This window comes from Pseudorasbora parva, chromosome 23 (genome assembly GCF_024679245.1).
Source record: "Pseudorasbora parva isolate DD20220531a chromosome 23, ASM2467924v1, whole genome shotgun sequence".
Lineage (NCBI taxonomy): Eukaryota > Metazoa > Chordata > Actinopteri > Cypriniformes > Gobionidae > Pseudorasbora > Pseudorasbora parva.
Genome location: NC_090194.1, coordinates 24,228,153 through 24,243,192, shown reverse-complemented (window position 1 = coordinate 24,243,192; position 15,040 = coordinate 24,228,153).

Sequence of the window (15,040 nt, the reverse complement as noted above, 5' to 3'; positions counted from 1 at the left end):
ATATGTCCATCTTCATGAGTATCCAAGCAAAGATAGTCTGAATATGCCTTAAGATGACTTTATACAGTCGAGAAAGACGACACAGAGCCTTCCATTAGGTCTTAAAAGGGGCAGTAGCCTTTACTGCTGTCTGTTTAATGTCAAACAAAAGATAAGGAATCTGTCAGGTCTCAGGTTCTTTCTCTTTGCTTCTCTCTATCTTCTCTCATTCTGATTTGTCACACACACACACGCTCAGGCAGTCACACACATACTAGCTGTGTCCCAAAGTGAAGGGTGCGCACTTCGAAGGCCATGCACTTCGAAGGCCAGTCCAGGCCACGCCTTCAAAGTGCACAAAGTGCATGAAGCTGCACGAAGGGCGAACCGAGGGGAAGGGTTGCCAGGTCTGAATAACAAAACCCCTCCAAGTGTTATTCAAAAGTATCGGAATCACGGCCAGAATGGGCCAAAATATCCCAAAATGCGGGGCGTCGGCGGTAGAAATTTTGCGTAAGTAAAGACAACTTAACCTGTGTACTATAGGCTACAAACACCCCAAAGCAACAGTAGCCTAAATGCAGCCCCATTCCAGACTTGGCAACAATGAACCAAGCGTCGTTAATGGCCTAGCAGGTTGTGACAACTGAGAGCGGACATTCGTGAGAAGATTTTAAAAAGGGAAATGGAGCATATATAATAATAATAATACTTATTTTATATATATATATATATATATATATATATATATATTCTTTTTTTTACGCTTTTTTTATAGCTTTTTTAAGCTTTTTATTGGGTTTTGACATGCTTCAAAGCCTGCGACGATGGGAGACCAGACCATAGCATGTAAATCTAGCTGCTTAAATATTGCAAATATTAGTTAACAGTTTATTTCTTATGTTAAATGTAACTGTTACAATATATTTTAAACATTTAGCCTATATATACGTCCAAGTTTTTTTTTAAGTTGGCCTACTTATTTTCATTCAACTCATCATCTCAGATGCATTGTCTACTTTTTATGGCATGCCAGCCGTCGACCTATTCAGCCTCGCAAAGCTGCGGACAGTGGAAATGCCCTTATCATCCCAGAAGATGATGTCCCGTTCAGGCCTTACCAGAGTCTCTATTGTGCATTATTCCCCATCCCGGTCCAGCTCCAGCTTCTCCCGCTCAGCGCAATGAAAGTGTAGAAAAGGCTTTTCTTCTGGTTTGGCTGATAATTAAAATTTCTGTTGTTTCTAATGTTAAACTTAAGTTATATTATTGGTCTATAAATAGGCTATAGTTGTAAAAAGGGTAATGTATAGACCAATTTATTTTCATTTACACATTTTAAATTACATGACAAGAAAATATATGTATAAATATATAAATGTGTTTAATGTAGCTACAAATGATAACGTGCATTACAAAAATAAACAATGTAGGCTATAGAACAACCACTTCTCTTTAATTTAGCCTACGTTTGAAGTTAACGAAAATGAACAATAGACAGTAGTTTCTTTGTTTAATTTACAAATAACTTGCATAAAAAAATAAATAAACTAATAGGCCTACTTTAGCCTAGCCATTTAAATTGTTCTGTGTCGGCCACGCATTCAGCCTTAGGAGGATCGATCTTTCGGTGACCATCGTCAGTGAACATATAAAAAGCTTTATTTTAGCATCTAAGTCAGCATTTTTCGTTTATTTACATTTTTTCTTATAATTCTGAGTGACAGATGTCACATTTGATTTAGCCTATTTTTCTGTGATATTTGTTTTAGCTACGGTGACAGCCGGCTATAAGAAAAATAAATGATTGCAAGGACAATTCCTATACCCAATGTCTCTCTTTCTGTAAGGGAAATTTAAAAGATAGATTCTGGAAACAAAATCTAAATTTAGCTGGATCAGTCGGGTCAGGAATAAAATCATTTATAGCGGGTGAGCACGGAGTGAATTTTACGCAGGAGCGGAATGGTGCGGAATAGCGGGAGCGGGACGAAAATACAGCCCTGCGCAGATTATATTTTGAAGGCTATTTAAAGAAAGTGTATGAAAAAAAGAAGAAGAAAGAAACAGTGAAAAGGGTGATAATGGACTGATTCATCTTCTTGAGAGAATGGTTGAGAAATAAATAGCATTTAAATATTGGGAAATTAAAGTTCATCTTGGTTGCTCAGGGCAGGGAACTGGGAACTGTGCGAATGCACTAAACGTTTTATTTACTTCAAGCACTTGCGCTGTTGTGTTCAATAGTAGGCTACACTTCAGTTACCGACCGCTATACCGTCTTTAACTGGGAAATCTGATCGAGTGCCGCGGGAATGCGGACCAGTCAAATCCTGTAGTCACCAGTGTGCAATGAATTCTGGGATAGGGAAGGCTGCGAAGTTGTGGGAAGGTCCCATCTGCTGTACCCTTCCTTTGCCTGAGAACCGAAGGGCGCATTTTGAAGTCGCTCATGAATTGCGGCAGCCTTCGTCGCACCGCTGTGACGCAATCGCACTTCAAATGTGGCCTTCAAAGGTGCAGCTCTCCCTTTGGGACAGCCTTCGTAGTGCCGCTGTGACGTAATCACAATCAGCGCTCCGCTGCCGTGCAATGACACCTGTTCCCACTTTGGTGTGAGTTACCCTATAGTGTTTGTTCATGCTGGCCCTTGTTGGATCATTATTTCATGTCTTGCGTTACGACTGCTGCTTCCTTCATGTCTGATAAGTTTGGAAGTTGTCTTAATTGTCTGTTACAGCCTTGCGCCTAGGTTTTGCCTGAGTCCTGCATTTCTGACCTTCGTGGTCCCATACCTGGCTGTGATCTTCTCCTTAGCACTGCCTCTCCCTCTACGGGTGTCCGGTCCTCTCAGCTCTTCAAGACCGGATCAGCTCCGCTGTTTTCTGAGTTTGTTTACTAGTTCTGTGTGCCTCTACTACAGACTGCCTTGTTTTCATTCTCATTAAAGACTGTTGTTTTCCTGTCAACCTCTGCTCTTGGCTCCATTCTTTATATCAGTGACCGAATGATCCAACCATGGATCCAGCAGAGGGGGAGCCCGTCCGATCTGCTGTCGAGTTCCAAGGGGCGATGCTCTGCAATACACGAGGAGGAGTTGGCTGCCGCTCACCAAGCAGTTAGGACTTTTTCTGATCAGGTCGCGGATCTGTCAGCCTGTTTCCTCCACTTTCACAAGGAACCAGCGTTGACACTCAACCGACAGCTACCTTCAGAACCGCGAGTCAACAATCCATCCTGTTATGCCGGTGAGCCCACTGAGTGCTGAGCCTTTCTCATACAATGTGAGGTTGTCTTTTCTCTGCAGCCCCAGACGTATGCGGAGGATCAGGCTCGCATTGCATTTGTTCTCTCGCTTTTCACGGGGCGCACATGCGAGTGGGGAACGTCTGTTTGGGAGGCGAAATCGGCGTGCTGCAGCCGGTACGGGCTCTTTAAGGAATGAGATGATAAAGGTCTTTGATAGATCTGTCTTCGGCTGTGAGGCTTCACGGCTTCTTGCTGTTCTTCGTCAGGGCAGAAGGTCTGTGGCCGATTTTGCTATAGAATTCAGGACACTGGCAACTACTAGTGAGTGGAACGAGCCTGCACTAATCGCTAGCTTTCTGGAGGGGTTAAACCTGGACCTTAAGGAAGAGATTAATGCACGGGGATCGCCGACTCAGCTGGACCAGCTCATCGATCTGGCCATTCGCTTGGATAGATGTTTCGAGCAGAGGCGACGGGTTCGTTCTTCTTATTCCAAGCCATTCGATGTTTCCTCCCCCGCTGCTGTTCCCGTTCGTAACCAGTCTGATGCTGAGCCCATGCAAGTCGTGAGCATGCAGATCTCCGCAAAGGAACGACAACGGCGGATACTCAATCGTCTCTGCTTCTACTGTGGAGGGGTGATGTTGCATCGTGCCTGTTAAAAGCCAGAGCTCACCAGTAGGCAGAGGAGTACTGGTGAGCGCTTCTGCCATTTCTTCCTCACCCAGAACTCGTACCAAGATATCTGCTGTTCTCCGGTGGGCGGGTTCTTCAGCTACTGCACCTGCCCTCCTCAACTCGGGGGCCGAGGGCAACTTTATTGACGAAGGATGGGCGTGTAAGCACAAGATTCCCTTGGTCAACTTGACTGAGTTCACTACTGTATTTGCCCTGGACGGCAGAGAGCTCGCTTCAGTTCGCCGCGTCACCATTCTGGTGAGTCTCACCATCTCTGGCAACCACCAAGAGACTATTTCTTTTTATGTTTTTCAGTCTCCCTATACCCCAATTGTTTTAAGGCATCCCTGGCTTATCCATAATAATCCTCAGATTGACTGGGTTAAGGGGTCTATTCATAGTTGGAAGTTGTCTTGTCATGTGAATTGTTTGGTCTCTGCTGTTTCTGCCGTGTCTTCTGTTTCTGTTTTCCAGGAGGAGCCTGATGACCTGTCTGGAGTCCCGGAGGAGTACCATGATCTGCGGGCGGTGTTCAGTCGTTCCCGGGCGGTTTCCTTGCCGCCTCACCGTCCTTATGACTGTGGGATCGAGCTTCTCCCTGGCTGGTCAACGCTCCAGGGATGGTTAATGATGTCTTGCGTGACATGCTCAACGTTTTTGTATTTGTGTACCTGGATGACATTCTGATTTTCTCTCCATCCCTCCAGGTTCACTTTCAACACTTTCGTCGTGTCCTGCAGCGTTTATTGGAGAGCCGCCTATTCGTTAAGGCAGAGAAGTGCGTCTTTCATGCCCAATCGGTCACGTTTCTCGGTTCTGTGATCTCTACGGAAGGGATCAGCATGGACCCTAACAAGGTCCGTGCGGTTCTCCATTGGCCAGTCCCAGATTCACGTGTCGCCCTTCAACGGTTTCTGGGATTTGCCAATTTTTATAGGCGCTTTATTTGAGGTTTTAGCCAGGTTGCCGTCCCCACTTACCGCCCTCACCTCCTCCAAGGCCAGGTTCGCTTGGTCGGAGACTGCTGAGGGTGCATTTAACCGTCTTAAGAACCTTTTTTCCTCTGCGCCCATTTTGATCACTCCTGACCCGAGGCGACAGTTCATCGTTGAGGTCGATGCCTCCGACATTGGGGTGAGAGCTATCTTGTTGCAGCGCTCGGCCCAGGATGACAAGGTACATCCGTGTGCGTTCTACTCGCATCGCCTCTTACCTGCAGAGTGGAACTATGACGTGGGCAACCGAGAACTCTTAGCGATCCGTCTGGCACTGGGTGAGTGGCGACATTGGCTTGAAGGAGCCAGTGTACCATTCATAGTCTGGACGGATCATCGCAATCTAGAGTATATCTGCCTGGCGAAATGCCTTAACGCTTGTCAAGCCCGCTGGGCATTGTTCTTTGATCGCTTCAAATTCTCTATTTCGTTTAGACCTGGTTCTAAGAACCTCAAACCTGACGCCCTTTCTCGGCAGTTCGACTCATCAGAGGTTACCTCGACCATAGAGGTGATTTTGCACAGAGTGATGTGTGGTCGGGGGAGCCATCTGGGGAGTGGAGCAGATGGTTAAGCGTTCTCTCTCGCAGATTCCCAGACCACCGTGCGCTCCGGATGGATTATTCGTACCCGAAGACGCTCGTCCTACGGTTCTTCGTTGGGGGCATTCGTCGAAATTGGTTGCGCATCCTGGGGTTAGAGGAACTTTAGTGGCCATTCGTCAGAGATTTTTGTGGCCCACTCGTGAGCGCAATATCCGGCAGTTTGTAGCAGCTTGTTCTATTTGTGCCCAGACTAAGTCTAGCAATAGTCCTCCGGCGGGTTTTCTTAGACCTCTTAGACCTTTGCTTCTCGTCCCTGGTCTCACATCGCGTTGGATTTTGTTACCGGGTTGCCTTCATCAGCTGGTAATACGGTCGTTCTCACCGTCGTAGATCATTTTTCTAAAGCTGCGCACTTTATCCCGCTTCCTAAATTACTGTCTGCTCTTGAGACCGCCTAGATTATGGTTAATCACGTGTTCAAGATCCATGGTCTTCCTTCGGACATTGTGTCTGACAGGGGACCCCAATTTACCTCCCAGGTCTGGAGGGAATTCTGTCGTCAGATAGGGGCTTCCCTCAGTCTGTCGTTAGGATTCCATCCGCAGACTAATGGGCAGGCCGAAAGGACCAATTCAATTCTTGGTCGCATGCTACACAGTCTGTGATCAGCTGCCGTGGGCCAAATATGCTCACAATTCCCTTCCGTCGTCCGCTACTGGGTTGTCTCCGTTTGAGAGTTGCCTCGGTTACCAACCTCCCATTTTTCCGGCGCAGGAGGCTCTGGCCTCGCTCCTGTCCGTCGAGGCTTTCATTCAGAGATGTAAGCGAACCTGGAGGAGAGTGAGCTCTACATTATATCATTCCAGGGCACGTACCCGTCGAGCCGCTAATCGTTACCGTGTTAAGTCGCCAAGATATGTCTGTGGTCAGAAGGTGTGGCTTTCCACCCGCAACTTGCCTATTCAAGAGACGTCTCGTAAGCTCATGCCTCGGTTTATCGGGCCCTTTCCCGTGGTAAAGGTTATCAGTCCAGTCGCTGTTAAACTCAGGCTCTCCCGTCGGTTGTGTCGCGTTCATCCAGTTTTTCATGTGTCTTGCATTAAACTGGTTATTCGCACGCCCTCCCATCCCTCCTTTCCTCCTCCTCCTCCTCCTCCTCCTGTCGACGAGGAGGCCTCTATCTATAGAGTTCGCAAGCTCCTCGACATCCGCACTAGGGGGCGTGGCCACCAGTTTTTGGTGGATTGGTAGGGGTACGGTCCTGAGGAGAGGCGGTGGATTCCGGCCCGGGACGCCCTGGATCGCTCGCTGATTGATGACTTCTACCGGTCTCGTCAGGCTCCTTCCTCTGGAGCGCCTGGGGGCGCTCGTTGAGTGAGGGGTACTGTCAGGTCTCAGGTTCTTTCTCTTTGCTTCTCTCTATCTTCTCTCATTCTCATTTGTCACACACACATTTGTCACACACACACTCATTTGTCACACACATGCTCACGCAGTCACACACATACTGTTTCTCTCTCTCTCGTTACACTCTTCTCTCTAGCTGGAACTACGAACTACTGCGAACAGGTGTCATCGCACGGCAGCGGAGCGCTGATTGCGATGACACCTGTTTGCACTTTGGTGTGAGTGCTTACCCTTTATCTAGTGTTTGTTCATGCTGGCCCTTGTTGGATCATTATTTCATGTCTTGCGTTACGACTGCTGCTTCCTTCATGTCTGATAAGTTTGGAAGTTGTCTTGATTGTCTGTTACAGCCTGTTTGTTAGAGTTGTTGAATGTTAAAATAAGGTGAATACAATAAAAAATAAGGAACATCCTGGTTTGTTTTTTCGCTCTTCTTTATTCTTTTTTTTTAATGTATTATAGAAGTATCGGATCAGGACTCGGTTAAAATAGAATGTGGAATTGTCTGTATTGTTTATCTACACAGTTTCTATGGTACAAAATACTATGAAGTTAGTGATGTTATGTTATGTGCCGAGGCTTCGGAGTGTGTCTCCTGCACTGAAAATTATTTTAGCGGCCGCCAACAAAAGTTTGTCCCATCAGCCTTATTTGATCAGTTATTGTGATTTATGAGTGATAGATGAAAGGGCGCATGTTAGTTGAGTGATAGAGAGAAAGAGCAGAGCATGCTTCATAATAAACACATCGTCTTAGCATATTTCATTCACATATTACGTTAACAGTTAGTCAAAATCAAAAGGTCAGAAGACCAATTTCACGTCTGACCATTTTTTCCTTGAATTTTGACTCTTCTCTGACTCACCAGTTTGAATCTGCACTCCTCGTCCCTTCTGCCTGAGTCTGTTTAGCCACACTTTCTCTTTCAAATTTCAAAAGCTCGTCTTTAGTGTAACTGTTATTCCGGTTCAAATAGATACGGTTCAGGATCTGCACCAAAGTAAATATCTTCTCTCACAAACATCTCCATGGTTACAAGGCATTGTCTCTGTGCAAGCGGATTGTCACGCTGGTATGTTGACAGAAGTTTGCCTATTTTCAGGCGCTGTGTAATATCATTGCGCCGCTGCACCCATGATGGCCGCAAAGTTCCTACGCAGGAATAAAAAAGTAGTTCCTAGCCAGAGTCCTGCAACGAGTCGGGTACCCGCATAAAAGTGGCTAAAACGGGTGGATTGTGACAATTATAATATTCACGGGCGGGGATGCGGGCGGGGACAACGATATGCCATTTAACGCATCACATCACCACCACTGCGACATTGAAACTTTTGTTGATGCCTCTCGTAACCCAGAAGGAGCGAGCTTGCAGGAGTAGCAATGGATGAAGTAAAAGTAAAGTTGGTGAGTGGAGTAGCTATAGGAAATTGTTGACAATGAGTCTTAAAATGAGTTTCATTAGCCCATTCATGACGCTGTTGATGTTGAAAGAGGTGCAGGATAAAAAAAAAAGCATTTTAATTTGAATGTTTTAGCATGTGTGATTTATCACGGTCACGGGTTGGGTAACGGGCCAAATATTAGCGGGTCTGGGCGGGTGCGGATTTAATTTTGATATTTTCACGGGTCACGGGTCAGATCTGGTGCTAAAGCTTGCGAGTAGGGGCGGGGGCGGGTCTCCAAAAATGGACCCGTGCAGGACTCTATACACGATATGATTGGCCTGACCAGAGCAGAATCTCATTGAGCCCCATGTTAAAATTCCCAACTTTACAGCAGAAAAAAACATGTTTACAGCCTAAGATAAATTGTGGTTTTGGCCTATACGACTAACCTTCATGACAACTGTGAGGGGGGTGAATTTTTTTATAACCCATTCATTTACGTTATATAAAGCCTTAAAGTTCTGCATAATTAGGGGCGTGGTTACTTTGAGTGACAGGTGGATAGCCATTTATCTGCCGTCTATAGTCATTGCATCACCTAATCTCCGCACACATCCCACCTTTTGCCCTTTTTTTGTTATCCGGGAGTGACACGCGATGACGCGCCTGCAAGATGGCAATGCCCAGCTTGCCCCTACTTTAAGCTTCAGAACAGCTTATCGGAATCCTACGTCCATATTTTTTTACAGTCTATGAGCTGCAGCTGTGGTAACTAGAGCAGTGCTGGTGACCCGGATGCCGAAACACTACTGACTTCGTTATTGGTCGATAGGTGGAGGGTGGAGCTTCAGGCCAAAACACAACATGTCAACATCAACTGAGGGCTGCAACAACAACTTTTAAATGACAATATCCTGCCCGGACTACTGTTGTCAGTGATATAAGTATTTGAAATTAAAATGATCTACTCGGTAACATGTTAATTACCCCTAGGTTGAGCACAATCATTCAAATACACCCCAGGGTTTCTACTGATTCAAAGCCATGTGCTAATCGCTGAAGTAACCTTTTAAGAGTTTCTCATTAAAAATAGGCAAAAAAAAAACTTGGGGCCTCATTTATAAAATGTTTTGTATAAACGTTCCTTTGATTTGATCGTACAAATATTTCTCAAATTTGTTTACAAAAAAATTGTGTATGCCTCTCTTATAGATTGGAAATATATAAATCACAATTGGTCTTGAAATAGTGCACAGATAAATGGTGTTAGACCTCTGCCTTGTAAACTCCCCCTAATGTCATTAACATATAAAAGAGCAGCAGTAAATGTCCAAATCCTTTACCTGAGTATGGTGAGTGGCAAAAATTGCTTAGATTTCCAAATACCTGCAGTACTTTTTGCAGTAAAGTGCGTCTGCTAAGACCCTGATGTGGTGCTCAGCACTTTTAACCGTTTTTATAAAAATGAACTTTGGCGTGGATTTTAGTGTACACTAAAATCAAGTTTTATAAATGACACCCCTTTGGTGTCCTCTATAATTCCTGTTCTTTCTGACAACAAAGAACTTGCGAAAAGCTTTTAATCACTACTTCAGAAGTGGGAAGTAGGATATTTCTGATCGCAAGTGAAGGCAGCATTCATTTCTGTTTTAACTACCAAAAATAATTAGACCACAAATATATATAATAACGTACTTTTAAACTTTAAATACGATTTTAGTATCACACCCTGTGACTACCAGCTCTGAAGGAGAAGTGAAAAGCTTGATGGGCTTTTGACCTTTTGGTGACCTTTCATTGACCGTTCCACAAACTTCTGCCTTATAATGAACGCTTTGTACTCTGGCTTCCTAACATCCAAGTCTGAAGCTCAGATCTCGACCTTTTCAACAGATGGGCTCTTGTTTTCACTCTCCTTGCCAAATTATAAAATCCCTCCTTTCTGAGGAAAAATATGAGTCACTCTGTGAACTTCAACGACTGCTGCACTTTTAGCTACAGTACATGTGTCTGTGGGAGTCCCGCTCAGCTGTGCCAAGGTTACAGGCATCCGTGACACACCGCCCAACAGATATGTCAATCAATATGTGTGTGCCATGTAAACAGATTATCCCAAAAAATGACTGACTGATAGACAGATGGATTGACACTAAATGATAAATGGATTGAGTAGACAATAAAAAGACAGACAGTCAGACAAGTAGATGGATGGATGGATGGATGGATGGATGGATGGATGGATGGATGGATGGATGGATGGATGGATGGATGGATGGATGGATGGATGGATGGATGGATGGATAGATAGATAGATAGATAGATAGATAGATAGATAGATAGATAGATAGATAGATAGATAGATAGATAGAATCTATTCTCGAAGTTGGGTTGGGAACTGGGTCTATACTACGCAAGCTATGATTACTTTCACTTTGTTATTTTAGCGCGGATGTATACCTAGCCAAATTGCACTGTAGGGGCGAGAACGAGTCTTCGAACCTGTGTATGCCTAGTGTGAAATTACCACATCAAACATGATGTGCTAACCTGGATTCTGCTATGAAGACGGCACGTTTGCTTCAGGGAAAATTTACTTTTAAGAAGCTTCCCAATGGAAACCTCGACAAGACTAAGGTTGTTTGAACCTTGTGCAATGCAGAATTAGTTTACTGTAGGAGTTCTTCCAGTCTCGAGTAATGCCTAAACACACACTTTTTTGTCATTCCGATTGAAAGATTCAGTAGACTGTTTACAGGAGACATTATCTAAACTGATCTGGGCTTATGTGTGCTGACCATAGGCCGCTGACTTTCAGTCTGAATCATTTTGTGAGATGTTGTGACCGTTTGTCTGGCGCATCAGAAATCTCGACACTGTCCTTTCCTCTCCAGCAGCTGGAATGAGTTGCCGGTTGCCATAGCAACTCTCAATGGCCACCAGGACGGTTTTATAAAAGCTATTTATTTGTGGTAAAGTCTGACCACCTTGACCTCTCCCAGAACTATGTTCAGGTGGTCTAATACAGCTGAGGCTGTCTTTACCAACCTCAAAAGTCGCTTCGTTTCGGCTCCTATCCTTGTGGCCCCTGACCCTTCACATCAGTTCATGGTAGAGGTCGACGCATCAGCGGTGGGGGTGTTTGTCGTTGTCGTCATCATCCACCGTCAGCATTCTCTTGCCAGAGGTCTGGGTTGTCTGCAATGTCCCTACGCTACCAAGCGTTTCCTTTGCTCTGGATCTACATCTCTCTGTCATCGTCTGTACTGCTGTTCTCAATAAAAGAGACTTTTACTTGCAATTGAATCCTGCCTTCTAGTATCATTACAGTCTGGCGGTCAACTAGAATGGTCAAATTACAGTCAGTGCATGCAATATATAATAATAATAATAATAATAATTCATTACATTTATATAGCGCTTTTCTAGACACCCAAAGTGCTTTACATTGAAGGGGGGAATCTCCTCAACCACCACCAATGTGCAGCACCCACTGGATGATGCGACGGCAGCCATATTGAGCCAGAACGCTTACCACACACCAGCTTATGGCGGAGAGGAGACAGAGTGATGAAGCCAATCAGGATATGGGGATTATTAGGAGGCCATAATGGACAGGGGCCATTGGACAAATTTGGCCAGGATGCCGGGGTTACACACCTACTCTTTATCGAAGGACATCCTGGGATTTTTAACGACCACAGAGAGTCGGGACCTCGGTTTAACGTCTCATCCGAAGGACAGTGCTCTGTGACAGCATAGTGTCCCCATCACTATACTGGGGTGTTAGGACCCACACAGACCACAGGGTGAGCACCCCCTGCTGGCCTCACCAATGCTTCTACCAGCAGCTACCTAGTTTTCCCCAGTTGGTCTCCCATCCAGGTACTGACCAGGCTCAGCCCTGCTTAGCTTCAGTGGGAAACCAGGGGGATAAGGCTGCTGGCTATGGATATGTTTATGTTTGTTTCTCATGAAAACCTTGGCAGTGTACAACCTTTCATCAATCTGCCATTATTTAGCCCAAATCAAGTAGATTTTGGATGTTTCGACTCATTCAGCCAATTCTCATGAAACAGTTTTAACGGGCCACGCACATTATGAGTGAACCCTAGCTCTGCTGGACTAAAACCAGTAGACTCCTGCACCACTTCTCGAGATGCAAACAAAAGAAGATGGACACCATCATCCCAATCCGTTTTGTACTCAAGGCAATAGGCACGGAGCATACCATTAAGTGTCTGATGAAACTTCCCCAGTGCTCCTTGGCTTTCAGGATGATATGCACTTGAAAAGCAATGGGTAATGTTTAACTGAGTGGCCACCTGCACAAAAACATAAACAAAGAGACATAAACTGTGTCTCTTGAGCAGGTTGAATTGTTTTTGGGAGTCCAAACTGTGAAAAAACATAATGAGTGCTTTAATGACTGCTTGCGCAGTAATTTTACACAGACGTATAGCTTCAGGAAAACACGTTGAAGCACACAAAATAGTTAGTAGGAATTGCTTGCCAGATTTAGTTCAGGCAAAGGACCAACACAGTCAACAACCACATAAGCTAATTGTTCCTCAACCGCTGGATATCGGTAGAAAGGGATGAGTGGATTTGACTTCCCTGAAATTTTACAGGTATTTACAATATAATCTTACATCCCGTTTTAACCCTGGCCAAAACGTGCTCCCGCGACATGTGCATACCACCGAAACTCTCCAGTGGCTTTGGTACAGTATTCAGTGAGTCGTGCGTGTTGGCTCCACGCCTTTGGATCAGAGCCTGTAGGTTGAGAACATACAACATAGTTAGTGTTACAGTTTAACTTTGACTCAATCTCAGGGTCTGCCATAAAGCTGTCCTCCAAAGCATCACATTGTATAGCCTCAGCTTTCGCCATGGCACGCATCACATCACAGACAGGAAACGTCTCGGGTTATGTCTATAACCCTTGTTCCCTGAGAGGGAACGAGACACTGCGTCGTCGAGTGACAACACTCTGGGGAACGCCCCATGGTGTGAGGTCTCTGAAGCATGAATGGAATCTGTCACCAATCTGATTGGTGCTACGTCATGATGTAGTATGTGACGGCATATGCAGAAGCTATAAGAGGACGCCGGCACAAAGTAAAGATAGCTTTGCAATGAAGCGGGCGCTCTGTGTGGAAAGGTGTGGCAATGAGATGCAGTGTCTCGTTCCCTCTCAGGGAACAAGGGTTATAGACATAACCCGAGACGTTTCCTGTGTGTGATGTGATGCGTGCCATGGTGAAAGCTGAGGCTATACAATGTGATGCTTTGGAGGATAGCTTTATGGCAGACCCTGAGATTGAGTAGATAGACATAACCCGAGACGTTCCCTTTATCGAGGGAACTTGCACTGCGTCGTCGAGTGATGACACTCTGGGGAACAAATACCCACTATGCCACACTGCATCACGCCCATCCTAGTGTGAAGCTGGCCCCACCCAGGCACAGTTAGGACGCGAGCACCCTGGCCCCCAGCGTCGCCAGCTTGTAAATCCAAATCCAGCTTGTAAAATCTTATAAAGGTGTGAGGCTTGGCCCAACCCGAAGCTTCGCAAATCTTGGTAAGTGAAGCTCCCGAAAGGAGGGCCACCGAGGAGAACAAGCGCCTTGTAGAGTGAGCCCTCACGGCCATGGGTGAAGGCAGACTGCGCACCCGATAAGCTGTGGCTATAGCCTGGACGATTGAAATTACGGTTTGTCTGCCTTGCTGCAGGCAGCCCTTTCTTGGGTGAGCCAAAACACACCAACAGCTGGTCCGATCTCCTCCACTGTGCTGACCTCTCATAATAAATTCTCAAGGCCCTAACCAGGCAAAGCAGGTGCAACCTAGCTTCCTCAGCCGTCGTGTGAGGCGGAGGATGAGAAGCCTGAAGAAACACTGACCTCATCCCCACAGATGGAACCTTGGGCACATAGCCCGGCCTGGGGTGTAAGAAGGCCTTCACCCCGCCTGAGGCAAACTCCAGGAAAGTTGGCGTTACCGCCAAGGCCTGAAGGTCCCCCACTCTCCTCAGAGAAGTGATGGCGAGGAGAAAGGCCACCTTAAAGCCTAGTTCAGCTCTATTCACACTGCATGACTATCTGGGGTATCATTCAGTCACTGCTGTGTTCACACTGCACGATGGTTTGACGACAGAGGACTTCACACAGCATGACTGAACAAGAGGAAGAATCGCCGACAACTCTCTCTCTCTCCGGTGCGCAAACTACGTTTCCCAAACACATGTGCGATGTGACAAGTAAACAACGCGAGATGACACATGCGTCAGACCGGAGTTCTCGCGCGAGACTTGGAATTGTTATTAAAAATGATAAACTGCACAAAGTTTGCTTCAAATTGTATGTGCGCTGATTTGTGCAGAAAAAGAAAAAAGATTATGGAAGAAATTGTTGGAGAGACAGAGGGAGCCAGGATTTTGTTCTGCAAAGACACTTTGAGGTAAATAAATAATTTTGTAAAGTGCTGCTGCTGTGGCTGGATGTGCAAATGTTTGGCCTTTGTTTCTGTTTGATAGAATTGTAAATATATCTATTAAAATACTGAAATTCTGCTCTATAACTCCTCCCTGAACCTCCTGCTGCCCTGTATCTCACGCTCTCATTGGCTGTCGGTGTAATTTTCAGTCAGAACGCTGTTCACACAGCAGGAGTTTGAATCGCCGACAGGTCCAGATATTTAGCATGCCAAATATCTCAACGGCGTCGGCGACTCGTTGGCGATTCTCTCTGATCGTGTCTTTGATAATTCATACTGCGTGATTGTCATTCGCGTGCACGAGCA